At 47.9% G+C, this 14462-nt stretch overlaps 1 protein-coding gene across 4 annotated transcripts in view; it reads left to right on the forward strand.

Annotated features, from left to right (window-relative positions):
• The first annotated feature begins 8376 nt into the window (after positions 1 to 8376).
• CDC42EP3 (CDC42 effector protein 3) overlaps positions 8377 to 14462 on the forward strand; it is a 190994-nt gene continuing 184908 nt past the window's right edge. Inside the window, exon 1 of one of the 4 annotated variants that reach the window (XM_073627639.1) lies at positions 8377 to 8878. The gene's annotated coding sequence lies outside the window, so the exon portion shown is untranslated. The remainder of the gene's footprint in view (positions 8879 to 14462) is intronic. The other 3 variants (XM_073627637.1, XM_073627638.1, XM_073627636.1) reach the window with 3 other exon arrangements.

A 14462-nucleotide genomic window follows, 5' to 3' on the forward strand; every position in this document is an offset into this window, starting at 1 on the left:
CTTCCTCAAAAATAATCTTAGATGCCGCTGCAGGGAGTCCCGGAGGGTAATCTGGCAGGTTGTCGTGAGTTTTTTTAGGGCATATGTGCAGGGATGCAGGCGGATTAAGAAGCAGGGCTCCGGAGCTCTTCAGCAAGACGTCCGCCGCCGTTCACGTCCGAAAACGCCCCCGTCTGTGGTGATTTTATCTGCTTATACAGGCCAGGCATAGGTCTCAGCAAGGGATAAGTTACTATTACAACAGTTAGAGTCAGAATAAAAGGCATGAATCAAAGATTTTCATTGTGTACAATTGTCATGTGATCTGCTGTGATTGGCCACAGCGATCACATGGTACCAGCATTGGACCGGTACAGTGGTCTGTCATTGGCTGTGTCCAGTGGACACAGCGGGTGACAAAGCGCTCCAGAGCGTGGCCTGATCCTGGGAGAACATCATATGACATCCTCACAGGATAACAGGGCTCCTGCTTGGCCGTCATTGTACAATAGGGCAAGAGGGGGTTAAAGTCACATGGAGCTAGGCTTTAACACCTTCACTGTGCTACAGGGATAGTAGGGCCTGTTCTTCCATCTCCACTTAGCCTACAGGATTGGCCATCATGGACATGGACTGCTGAGCCAGAGGACCATGTGGATGTCAAATTTGAGAGGGAGGCCCAGAGCATTGCTGGCTACCTCTCGCTTGGTTAGGACAGAGAATGTGAAATTGATCGCCATAAGGAGGACATCTGCAGCATTGATGTGATGAGAGGCCTTTGTACACCCTTATTTGTTTCAAATTTGCTTATAAAGGGATTTGCTGCTGCCAGTAGAGTTCTGCCTAAAGGGGATTGCATATACTAGGCTGTATATGACATTGTGACGGAACGTCCCACACTCCGCTTGAGTGCTTCCTTCAGTATACCGCTTCCTCCCAGTCTGAATCTAGATATCAGATATTCCAACCGCTCACAAAGCACAAAAGACGAGACTTGCTCCGCTGCTAACACGGACTGTTTTATTATCACACATGGACACAACAGATAAAATAACTCAGAGACTCTGACCCCCCCCCCCCCACCCTTGGAAAAGAGGGAGGGTTAAACTGTCCAAAGACAATGGACACACAGGTGAGGTGTGTTCAAACTTCTCCTCAGTAAACAGTCTTATCAGCAGGGGGGCTGCTGGAGGAATCCCCCCTCCCCCCATAGAGATACACATCCCAAATGATCACAGCAAGGAGTCCACAACAGAATGAGACAACATGCAATATATACATATATACACGATTGAGTCTGATTAGTACAGATCAGACTGGATTTCTCTTTCACCTCGCAGAGTATTGTTCCCTTGAGAATCCCGGGCCCATAATCAAAAGGCAAGAGGCCTGCATTCAGTCCTCTCCAAAAGCCTCTGTCGCGGCTAGGTCTGTCACAGACATATTCCTGACTCCTGCACTATTTTTGTCATATTGTTCAACAGATGCTGTTTGTTTAGTGGTCATTGTTAACCACTTCAATACCAGGCACTTTTACCTCCTTCCTGCTCAGGCCAGTTTTCAGCTTTCAGCGCTGTCACACTTTGAATGACAATTGCTCGGTCATGCAACACTGTCAGGGCCGATCCTGGGGGGGTGCACAGGGTGCACCACACGCAGGCGCCGCAGAAGAGGGGGCACCGAAGTGCCAGGACACCGTCAGTTCCGAGTGCGCATACCCACCGCCCACTCAGCGGCCTGCTGGCATGCCTGCTGCACTGTGTACATTCCCCTTCTCGCCTGCTCCACAATTCCCCTGCTGCAATGTGCACATCCCGCGCCCACTGTATAGTCCGCATGAGGAGGGAGGAGGAGGTAGGCTAGGTCTGCCCCACCTCCTCCCTATGTTCCCCCTGTGCCCGCCCACAACCCCCGTGTGCAGCCAATCTGTGCCTGGAAGGGGGTGTGGGCGGAGATTTCAAAGCAGCCAGAGATCCTGTCCTGATGTTGCTGCCTGTGCCTCTGAAGACAATGCAGCATGTCACCCCTGGGTGAGTGAACTCCCACCACTCTTTCTTCCCTAAATGTGCCAAAGCCTGCCAGCCTTTTCATGTGCCAGTCTTCCAGCCTTCCATATGCCAGTCTTCAATGTGCCATAATCCTCCAACCTTCCATGTGCCATAGTCTTCCAGCGTTTCATGTGCCATAGTCTTCCTGCCATCCATGTACCATAGTGCTCCTTCCTGCCTTCCATGTGCCATAGTGGCAAAATTAGGTTTTGCCTAGGGTGTGAAAAATCCTTGCATCAGCCCTGTTGCAATGCCAGATGGGTGGCAGCGGGAGTGTGGTGCGATACCGCCCTCTGGGTGTAGGCATCTCCACATTGTGAGTGGGTGGCCCCACAGAAGGAGGCTGCATTCGCGTTGAAGGTGAACACCGAGGGCAGCTGGGAGCCCAGGAGAGAGAAGAACTTCACAGCCTCCTGGACACCCCAAGTGGCGCTCAGAAGCATCCCCTCCTCTTCGCTCCAGCATCAGCAGTGAGGCCTAAAGGACAAGGGCGAGCGGGAGGCGCAAGCTGCCAGGGAGCTGCTGGAAGAAGCAGCAGAGCACCTCCTGGATCAAGAAGGTACTGGGCATCATACACTGATACAGACCTACCTGCAGATACAGACTGGGATTGGGGGGCAGAGGAGGGACTGTGGATAGGGACAGGGCTAGGGGCCTCTCTCTCATCTCTCCCCCCGTCTGTCAGCCCCCCTCTTTCTTAGCGCTGCTCTCTGTCCACCAGCCTCCTTCCCTCTCAGCCCCTCCCTCTCTCATTGCCCCACCTCTCTCTGAGACTCCCCTCTCGCTCATCTACCCTCTCTCTGAGACCCCCTTTCTCTCTCTCAGCCCCCCTCTCTCTCTCTGCTCTCTGTCCACCAGCCTCCCTCTTTCTCAGCCCCTCCCTCTCTTTCAGGCCCTCCCTCTCTCTGAGCCCCCTCTCGCTCAGCCACCCTCTCTCAGCCCCCCTCTCTGCCCACCACCCTCTCTCTCAACTCCCTCTCTGTCAACCCACCCTCTCTCTCTCAGCCCCTCCCCTCTCAGCCCATTCCTTTTGCTCAGCCTCCCTTCTCTCAGCAACCCTCTTTCTGAACCCCTTTCTCTCTCTCTCCTAACCCATCCCTTTCCCTCAGCCAACCTCTCTCTCAGTCCCCCTCTCTGCCCACCACCCTCTCTCTCAACTCCCTCTCTGTCAACCCACCCTCTCTCTCAGCCCATCCCTTTTGCTCAGCCCCCCTTCTCTCAGCAGCCCTCTTTCTGAACCCCTTACTCTCTCTCTCTATTAACCCATCCCTCTTCTCAGCCCCCCTCTCTCTCAGCCCCCCTCTCTCTCAGCCCCCCTCTCTCTCAGCCCTCCTCTCTCTCAGCCCCCCTCTCTCTCAGCCCCCCTCTCTGTGAACCACACTCTCTTTCAACCCACCTCTCTCAGCCACCCTTCTCTCTCTCAGCCCCCCTCTCTCTCTAATAGAGATGGAGTGCTCTTTAGTGTGGAGAGGGGTATCTAGGGGTGTAATCAGGGTAGTGGTATCTGGGGAGTTGTGATCAGGATGGGGTGGGATATCTGGGGGTGTGATCAGGGTGTGGGGTATTTGGGGGCGTAATCAGTGTAGGGGTATCTGGGTATGTGTGATCAGATTAGGGGGTATCTGGGGTTGTAATCAGGGTAGGGGTATCTGGGGAGGTGTTATCAGGGTGGGAGTATTTGGGGGGGGTGTGATCTGGGAGTTTGCTTATGGGGGGAACCCAGCCATTGGAAGTTTTAGTTGGCCTCAGCTGCCTGTGGCCAGTGAGGGGAAGTGAGTAACGCATAACCTCACCCCCTCATTACACACTGCTGTTTAGTGGAAGTTAAGCAGAGCTCCATTTTCAGTGGTACGTGACGTCCTTCACGTTTCACCCCATTACATTACAGGTGCACTGTAAAGGAGGTACCAGCTCAGTTTTAGACAGGAAGTAGCAAGAGGATGGTGCGGATGGGTTGGGGGGATCAGCAAAATGCATCTTCGCCTATGTAGTCAAAAAGCCTTGCACCGGCCCTGAGTGCCAGAGTGCTCCCCTCCCTCCTTCTCTACTTGTGTATGTCACACGCACTGCACAAGCTTTGGTCTGAAATGTCCGACAGTCCTGTAACAAAGTCCCGCCTCCTTGACCGGCTCCTTTGATAGACGGAACACTGATTCAAAGCTGAGAAATTGCATCAGCGTGACTTGTACCATAGGAGCCGTGAGGCGGTCTAGGAGGAAGGACTTTGTTACAGTGGCTGCCCGGGCAATTCATATCCAAGCTCCCTGACAGCAGGAGAATGCCGCTCTGTGTGATCCAGGGGCACTGGTAGGCTAAATTTGGTGGGCACTGGTAGGCTGCATTTGGTGGGCACTGGTAGGCTGCATTTTCATGGGCGTTGATGAGGCTGCATTTGGTGGGCACTAATAAGGCTGCATTTGGTGGGCACTGGTAGGCTTCGTTTTATGGGAACTGATAAGGCTGCACTTGGGGGACACTGATAAGCTGCATTTGGTGGGCACTAATAAGCTACATTTGATAGGCACTGATAAGGCTGCATTTGGTGGGCACTGGTATGCTACATTTGGTGGGCACTGGTAGGCTACATTTGGTGGGCACTGGTAGGCTGCAGTTGGTGGGCACTGTTAGGCTGCAATTGGTGGGCACGGATTAGGCTGCAATTGGTGGGCACAGATTAGGCTGTAATTGGTGGGCACTGGTAGGCTGCATTTGGTGGGCACTAGTAGGCTGCATCTGATGGGCACTAATAAGGCTGCATTCGGTGGGCACTGATAAGGCTGCATTTGGGGGCACTGGTAGGCTGCATTTGGTGGGCACTGGTAGGCTGCATTTGGTGGGCACTGGTAGGCTGAATTTGGTGGGCACTGGTAAGCTGCATTTAATGGGCACTGGTAGTCTACATTTGGTGGGCACTGGTAGGCTGTATTTGGTGGGCACTGGTAAGCTGCATTTAATGGTCACTGATAGACTGCATTTAATGGGCACTGGTAGGCTGCATTTAGTGGGCACTGATAAGGCTGCATTTGGTGGGAACTGATAAGGCTGCATTTGGTGGTTACTGGTAGGCTGCATTCGGTGGGCACTGGTAAGGCTGCATTTGGTGGGAACTGATAAGGCTGCATTTGGTGGTTACTGGTAGGCTGCATTTGGTGGGCACTGATAAGGCTGCATTTGGTAGGCACTGGTAGGCTGCATTTGGTGGGCACTGGTAGACTGCATTTGGTGGGCACTGATAAGGCTGCACTTGGCGGGCACTGGTAGCCTTCATTTAATGGACACTGATAGACTGTATTTAATGGGCACTGGTAGGCTGTATTTGGTGGACACTGGTAGGCTGCATTAATCTCTTGTATCACTTCCGCATTCTCTGACCATATCTTGTATCATGTCTGCAGCTCTGACCATCTCCTGTACTATGTCTGCAGAATGTCTGGGGGCTCTTTCTAACAGACACTCTCCAGGTCCCATTAGAGTACTCTGCTTCTCTTCCTGTATTTTGTTTATTGTTAAGAGATCATGGGAGAATCCCAGGGTAATGAAGACTCCTTCGGGGAGCAACTCTGTGTTTGAGTCATTGCCATAGAAACATTTGTAAAGGGGAGGAGTTAGTAGGATGACCATGCCCATGTGGGGGCGCTAGAAATATTTCTGTACCCAGGCGTCTGTGACCCTAGGATCGGCCCTGAACACTGTACTCAAACAAAATTTTTATCATTTTTTGGAACCAGACAGAGCTTTCTTTTGGTGGTATTTAAATAGCACTGGAGCTTTTATTTTTTGCTTAATAAACAAAAAAAAAACTGAACATTTTGAAAAAAATCCAAAAACATTGGGGTTAATTTACTAAAACTGGAGAGTGCACAATCTGGTGTAGCTCTGCATAGAAACCAACCAGCTTCCAGTTTTTTTTTGTCAACGCTTATTTGAATATACTGACGTTAGAAGCTGATTGGTTACCATGCACAGCTGCACCAGATATTGCACTCTCCAGTTCTAGTAAATCAACTAGATTGTTCTTAGCTTCTGTTATAAAATTTTGCAAGCAAGTAATTTTTCTTTTTCACTGATGGGCACTGATGAGCCTCCACTGATGGGCACTGATAAGGCTTCACTGATAGGCAGTAGGGATGGGTTGAACCCCCCCCCCCCACACTGGTTTGGTTCACACCAGAACATGCGAACAGGCAAAAAATGTATGCGAACCCTATTAAATCCTATGGGACATGAACATGAAAAATCAAAAGTGCTTATTTTGAAGGCTTATATGCAAGTTATTGCCATAAAAAGTATATGAAGACCCGAGTACTACCCCAGGGGACATGTATCAATGCAAAAAATGTTTTTAAAACTACCATTTTTTCAGGAGCAGGGATTTTAATAATGCTTTAAGTGAAACAATACAAATTTAATATTCCTTTAAATATTGTGCCTGGGGGTCCCCTTAGTCTGCCTGTAGAGTGGAGTATCTGTGTGATGTGTTTTACAGTGCCGCAGCAAAATGACACTTCTAAAGGATAAAATGTCATTTAAAATTGCTCGCGGCTGTAATATATTGCCGACTTCCAGCAATATAGATAAAAAGTCAAGGAAAAAATTGGTGTGGGTCCCCCCCCCCCCCCCAGTCCATACCAGTTTTGGGTCTGGTATGGGTTTTAAGGGGAACTCCATGCCAAAATTAAAAAAAAAAAAAATTGGCGTGGGGGTTCCCCCCAAAATCCATACCAGACCCTTATCTGAGCATGCAGCCTGGAGGACATGGATGAGCGAGACAAAAAAAAAAGTGTCCTGTGATATACATCTATCATCAATCAGGGGAGGCCTCCAGCCGACTGCTGTCTTTTCACTGCAACAGCTGTTATATAGGCAAGGGCGGTGCTGCCCGCTGATGTAACTGGATGACCCCGCCCCCCTTTGACAGCACATGATGTCAGAAGGGGCGGGGTCACTTGGTTACGTCACTGGGTGGCCCTGCCATTGCAAAGCACCCTCCCCATGTTGAGGGCAAGTGGCCTGGTATGGGTCAGGAGGGGGGAGCTTGCTTGTCCCCCTCCCCCCATCCTGGCTGGCCAGGCTGCTTGCTTGGATAAGGGCAGGGATCCTCAAACTACGGCCCTCCAGCTGTTGCAGAACTACACATCCCATGAGGCATTGTAAAACTCTGACATTCACAGACATGACTAGGCATGATGGGAATTGTAGTTCCTGAACACCTGGAGGGCCGCAGTTTGAAGACCCCTGGATAAGGGTCTGGTATGGATTATGGGGGGACCCCACGCCATTTTTTTTTTTTTTTTTGCCGTGGAGTGCCCCGTAAAATCTATGCCCGATTCAAAGAGCCTGGTATGGATTTTGAGGGGGATCCCATGCTGTTTTTTTTATTTTGGTCCTTTACTCCAATCTGTGATCAGCTGTGTCCAAAGCATGGATGTCCTCCCCGAACTGGAGGCCCACACTGTAGCCGACTAGCCGTCTATCAGCTACAGCGTGGGTGGGAATTGATTAATGAAGCTCTTCTTCCAGTTAGGCGGTGTGCTGAAAAGCAAATGTAATGGTAGAGTTTCATATTTTACCAATTAGTGTGCTGAGGTTTATACATGTCAATTAGACTCTCCTTTGTAGCAGTTGTTAAAAGATATCTATTGGGTACAAAGACTGTGGCCATGTTACCATGTACACAGTGAGTAGGGTCATGTTTTAAGCCCCTCCCACTGTTAGCACAATTTACCACACCCATAAATCGTCACATTATTGTTGTCTGGGCACCCAAGTCTGTACCTCCTCCCCCAACAGGAAAAAAAATGATCTACGCCCCTGTTAAGTTTAGTTGTTGGCCACACAATGTGAGGTGGTGGATTGTCAGTACTTTTCTCAGGGTACACTGCCCTCACAACACTGCAAATGTGGTGGTGTGGATGGGACACACCGGAGACGAGGCATTTCGCCTTGTTAGGTCCCTTTTACACGGCCTGTCTGTCAGTTTTTCAGGAGGACCTGATCGTACCCTCCAGTCTCTACTATGGAGCACATGTCTGCTGACACCCGCTGCCATCCGCCAAAATCAGATGGATGTTGGTCCTATTCCCCATGCATCTGGCATCGGTTGTAAATAGGCAGGTGGTCTGTTTCCATCTGACTGCACAATAGAGGAGAGCGGGACTGTGCCTGTGTCCGCTCTGCATAGTGGAGCGGACAAGGACCTATCTTCTGTTGGCTCAGTGGGGATTAGTGGAGAGATCCCCTGCTGAGCAAGCGGATTCAGCTTAGAGGAGGCACTCGTGTGAAAGGGGCCTTATGCAGTGGGACTGTGCTTAAATAGCGCAGTCCCCACATCTGGTTTAAATGGACCTTCAGACTGTCATTTGAATGGACCCTCAGCGTGTCAGTCTAACTTTAGCATCTCCTACAAAACGCCTTAACCACTCTCCAGCAAAACTCATCCTTCTCCCTCAAAGGACGCTCACTGTTTAGGTTTCTGGTCACGTCTAATAAATTGGTGACGATGAGCTTTTTCAACCTTCCTTTCTGCTAGACTCGGGAACAACATCTTGATTGCAGCAGCAGGAGGCATCTAGAAGTCATTTTGGGAGGTGGCTGGAGAGGGACTGTCACAGGTGGAGTGATGCTACTGCTGTCTCTGTGGTTCCAGCAGAGAGAAGGGAGGCGCCTACAGGAAGCAGCGCCCGTCTTGCCTCCGGATCTTCTTCAGCTTACCGGACAAGAACTGGTAGTTGCGGCATGTTGATGCGTCTAATGACCCTTAACTGTCATAGATGAGCAGCGAGGCGACAGGATTTGCTTGTGCTGAGGCGGAAATCTCCGGATTTTGCGGATCAGGCGGCGCCCTGTGCTGTGTAAGTGGCCTTGAAAATGAGGCATTTCTATGTGTTCTGTACGTGCTTTATTCTGTGAGCCTTCCGAAAAGACAATACTGCAACCGATCTTTGTTGTAGGAGGCTGGTAGGAAGGAACATGACGGTTTTGTCAGTGTGACTATTTCACATTTACGTTTTTAGTAACTTGTCGGAAGCATCTAAAAATTAGATTTTATATTACTGTTCCAGCAGTGGGACTTTCTGCATAAGTCTTGTCAATTGATGGAGTCTCAATAACACACCATACAATCTGATTGTACAATCTCCTTTGGTCTGATTTTTAGACTTGCTTCCAGCCATTGCGCCTCTTCTTTCAGATCACTTTTTAGCACCGTTTCATCAGGCAGTGAGGAGGCGATGTGATGTCATCTCGCTACCTGTTTTTTTTTTTAACCCCATATTTGCCGCACCAACCACATTCACTTGAATAGATCAGGAAGGAGTGATAGTTGAGGCGCACCATCATAACCGCACCATGTAAACACCCCAAGTTCTCTGCCTTTGCATGTTAAAGCATCATTTTTATCCTTCCCCTCCTCTGCCACTATTGGAAACTTTTTTTCTCAGATACCTGGTCCCACTTCTGCTTTTCTCACCCAGGTGAAAATTGTAAAAGTTTGGTTCCCCACCCCCCGCCCGCAAACCTCCTGGGACACATCACATGTCCCAGGAAGATGCAGGACCAGTCTGCAAGCAGAGTATGTCTTGTGCATGTACTACGTAAGCTGGCTGTAAAACAGCAGAAAGTCACAGCCAGCTTCCCACAGCCAAGATGGGGACATAAAGACCGGCAAAGAACCAGTCTGGGTGACTGGTCAAGTGTGTGTTTATTAAAAGTCAACAGCTACACTATTTGTAGCTTCTGACCTTTAATTTCTTTTTATAAATCACCAAAGTTCCTCTTTGGCTATATTCACACTTGTGTGGGTGGTTCAAGCTGCGGGTTTGCACCTGTTCCCTCAGATGCCACAACCTGCACAGAAAAACACAGGAGATGCGTGTGGGTACCATTAATCCTAATGGCACCCCCACTCACTAGAAAACTCATCATGGTTTCCTTGCACTGGGAGCTGCACTTCACTTGTGGTTTCTGTGCAGGCTGCACTTTCATAATTGAAGAAAAGACCTTTTCCCTGCATTTTCAGGAGCACAGCAGCCCACTCAAGTAAATGGACTGCCAAGTCGGCACAAAACGTGGGTCGCAGAGCCGCACAAATGTGAACCTATACGTCGTTTGGGGGCACTTAAAACATGGTTCAACCGTGAGGGCTTGTCTGATTGGATACAAATTTGATTGGACGGGCTAGATAGGTCCTCATAATACAAAGTTTTGGTAAGGCTCATAGATGGCTATTTTTTTTTGGATTAGCTAGCAAGCTGATTGAAACAAAAGTAAACAGATTCCTTCATCCACACAAGCCAGGTGGATGGAGGAATCCTCCCCAATTTGGCATTGTATTCTGACAGCAGGACTCTTCCGCTATCAGACTATACTGTTTATGGGCTGCAGCCAACTGATCGACAAAAGTTTTCCAACATTCCCGTTTGACAGAAGTTGATTATTAGATTGACTTCTGTCGTGCAGTAACAGCAATAGATGGATTAAAATTCGGCCTGTCCCTGCTGTGAACTGGCTGAATTTCAATCCATCTATGATCAGCATACATCTAAAGTCGATTATACATTCAGGCTGTAAGGTGTACGGTGACCCTTAAACTCACTGCACACGTTACGATCTGATTGCACAATCTCCATTAGACCTATCAACAGTATGTAGTGCAAGGGGCTGCCTGACTGGATAGAATAGGAAGGTCCTCCTATTACATAGTTTTAGTAGATCTAAAGTTGATTGTACAGAGATCGTATAGTGTATGTTGAGCCTTAATCTGGATATACACATTCAGTTTTATTTTTGTCCAACCAGCGAGTTGAATGAAAAAAAAAACCTGACAGATCCCCACATCAACACAAATGATGTGTGATGCGGGGCTCTCCCCTGCCACGTTGTATCCTGACAGGGAGGACTTCCCCCTTACTTGTCAAAATACACAAATCAGCGCTTGCAGGCATTGGCTGAAAGCGCTAATTGAATGGTGGCTTTCCAGCATGACCCTTAGACTGGCTTCTTTTGAACAAACGGCAGTACACAGACCAAGAATCAGCTGGTTCCTGCTGAACCAGCTGATTTTCGGTCTGTGTATACCTTTGTTTAGCTGACCATACACTATAAAAATCTGATTGTGCAATCTCCTTTAGTTCTACAGTCTTCTATGTAGTGCAAGAACCTGCCTGGCTGGATACTAATTGAATGGATTGTTTAGCTGACCATACACTATAAAAATCTGATTGTGCAATCTCCTTTAGTTCTACAGTCTTCTATGTAGTGCAAGAACCTGCCTGGCTGGATACTAATTGAATGGATTGTTTAGGTATGTCCTTATCTTACTTTGTTATATTGATTTCTGCTGACCATACATGCAGCAATTTTGTAAATTTCAGCCATTTTTAGCCGTATTTTATTAGTAAAAAGGTTGCTAAAACAAACCAAAGAAGCCTATTTATTTCTATACAGAATGTTTGGTGAAAATTTGCTTCTTCTGCTTGATTATTTTTGCATTTAAACACCTGATAATTTCTGTATGTAAAGTCTTGGGGATTTGACAACTATTGCACGCATGTCAAACATAAGGTCTGTGTCAAGTCATTTGCAGGAAAAATTATGGAACTTTATAGTAAAATCAATTGAAGAAAAGACGTGGGCACGTATGTTTTTTTTTTTTTTTAATTCCTCATGCCGCGTACACATGGGCGGACTTTTCGACGGACTTTCCGACGGACTTTTGACAGACTTTTGACGGAGTTCCGGTGGACTTTTGAACAAACGGACTTGCCTACACACGATCACACCAAAGTCTGACGGATTCGTATGTGATGACGTACGACCGGACTAAAATAAGGAAGTTGATAGCCGGTAGCCAATAGCTGCCCCATCGTGGGTTTTCGTCCGTCGGACTAGCATACAGACGAGCGGATTTTTCGACTGGGCTCCAGTCCGTCGGACAAATTTGAAACATGTTCTAAATCTAAAGTCCGTCAGATTTTTGACCGAAAAAGTCCGCTGCAGGTCCGATGGAGCCCACACGCGGTCAGATTGTCCGCTGGATTCGGCCCGTCGGACCAGTCCGGTCGAAAAGTCCGCCTGTGTGTACACGGCATAAGGGTCCTTTCACAGCTTTACAATCAGGTCCACCAGGCAGGCCTGATCAGACCTTGCAATCTCCTCTATGGAGCAGCGGATGTCCGCTGACACCTGCCGCTGTCCAATCCCATCCTGCCCGCAAAATCCAGACAGATAGGATCCGATGAAAACAGATAAGTGGTCCATTTCCACCCAATTTCCCAATAGAGGAGATCGAGACTGTGTCTGTGTCCACTCTGCATAGCGGAGCGATCTCCCGCTGAGCAAGTGGATTCCGCAGGATGGAGGCGCCCGTGTGAAAGGGGCCTAAAGCTGAATCCTGTCACAAAAGTCCTGCACCCACACTGCAAGGGTTAACTGCTTAACTGCTCATTTATGTCTAGGGGGACCAGGTACAGCGGTTTTACTTACCTGATCCTCCACTTCCTTCAGCTTCTCCACACCGCTAGACCAGACCCTGCAGCCTCTTCTTCCCTCACTCTGGTGTTCTAAGGTCCTCTGATGTCATTAAGATGGATACAGGACCCATAGCTCTGTATTGGGTGTAAGGACACTGCTGGAGCGTAGGGGAACACTGTCTGTCGAGGGAGCAGAGGATCAAGTAAAAGTTCTTTTAACTACTCCCTGTACAGAAAAGAATAATCAACCTTTGCAGTGTGGGTGCAGCCCCACTGCATGGAAAGGCTTTTCGTTTTCCCAGAGTCAGGCTTTAAACCACTGAGGGCCACAGAGAAGAAGCGAAGGGCTGCCCATGAAATTCCAGTTTGATATAGGTAATCTAGGGCTTTCATGTCTATGTCCACTCATAAACTGGTCATACACATACTGTGGAGATTATATATTGAAAAAAAAAATCTGACATATTCCTCCCTCCACACTAAGGTCACAGATCAGGCTATTGTATTCTGACAGCCAGCTGGCTGTCAGAATACCTGAAAAGTGGCTGCATCCCATGACAGTTTTCCACTTTGCTGCTTTGATTTTTCAATTTAGGTATGTCAAATGAGAGATGGCTGATGGGGCCACCCACTGAGCGAATTTCATCCAGGTTCATAAGCTCTGTAGGGAGTGGAGAAACACAAGTTGAGACAAGGACATACAGTAGTATAGAAAAGAATTATCCCCTTTAAAATAATAAAATGTTGTTGCTTTGCAGCCTGAAATGAAGTCAGACACAGTTTTTGCTTTGTCCAGCTGATATTACTCAGTGCAACTTATAATATCCAAGTGAAAGATATAACACCAACATTTCAGAAAAAAAAAAAAATCAAAAACAGAATCACTGAGTTGGAAAAAAGATCACCCCCTCCTAAAAATGACTTAATCAGGTGTAGCTAATCACCTTCTCATTGGCACACAAAAGCATTTGGTTTTCAATTCTGATCAGCTGTGGTCAGTTTGATTAACGCAGCATGAAAAGAGCTTTCCTGGAGCGTTTTGGTCCCTAGTGATGCAACTGAAGCAAATAATCAGCTATGGGTAGAAAGGCACTGTCAAAAGATCTCAGGAATAAAGTTGTGGACAGGCAAAAGTCAGATACAAAAAAAAATGTCAAAGGCTTTATCAATGCCTAGAAGCAAAGTGAAGTCTATTATTAAGAAGTGGAAGGTATTTTGTACAACACAGACCCTTCTGGATCAGGATATCGCTCCAAACTGGATGAAGAAGCCAGGAGGAAACTGGTCAGAGAGGCAGCCAAGAGGCCTACAGCAACTTTGAAGCAGTTGCAGGAATTTATGACAAAGGGGTCAGTCCACTAAAGATTACTGCATGCGATAACATCGTCACTTGAACCATTTGCATAAATGATCACATGCGGTAAAAAAATGTCTGATTCACGAAAAATAAAATAAAAAAAGATTATGCAGCATTTAACGCAAAATGAAAAATGTGTCTGTAAATATCGCAAAAAAACCAGGCGGTAAGCTGTTAAGTCCAATTGACAGAACAGAAAGTAAAAAAAGATGCAATATTTATCACCAGGGTTTTACTGGTGGTATCACATGCGGTATTGCTCAGCTGCAGCGTGGGGGTTCCCCTCCCCCCAATAGCTGGTTGTTAAGGAGTGGGCCGGGAAGCTGGCTGCCGCGTCTTTAAAAACGGATGACTAATCAGCTATCAGCAGGTTCCCCGTTGACAGCTGAATGTAAAAAAAAAAAATGCCAACAATTAATTTTTTCTTAAAAAAAATAGCGTGGGGTCCCCCCCAAATCCATACCAGACCCTTATCCGAGCATGCAGCCTGGCAGGCCACATGCCCTCAACATGGGGATATGTCTGGAAGACATCCAATACAGCTCACCATCCAAATAACACCATTCCTACAGTAAAACATAGAGGTTGTAATATCTTCTTATGGGGGTG

This window comes from Aquarana catesbeiana, linkage group LG04 (assembly GCF_042186555.1).
Source record: "Aquarana catesbeiana isolate 2022-GZ linkage group LG04, ASM4218655v1, whole genome shotgun sequence".
Lineage (NCBI taxonomy): Eukaryota > Metazoa > Chordata > Amphibia > Anura > Ranidae > Aquarana > Aquarana catesbeiana.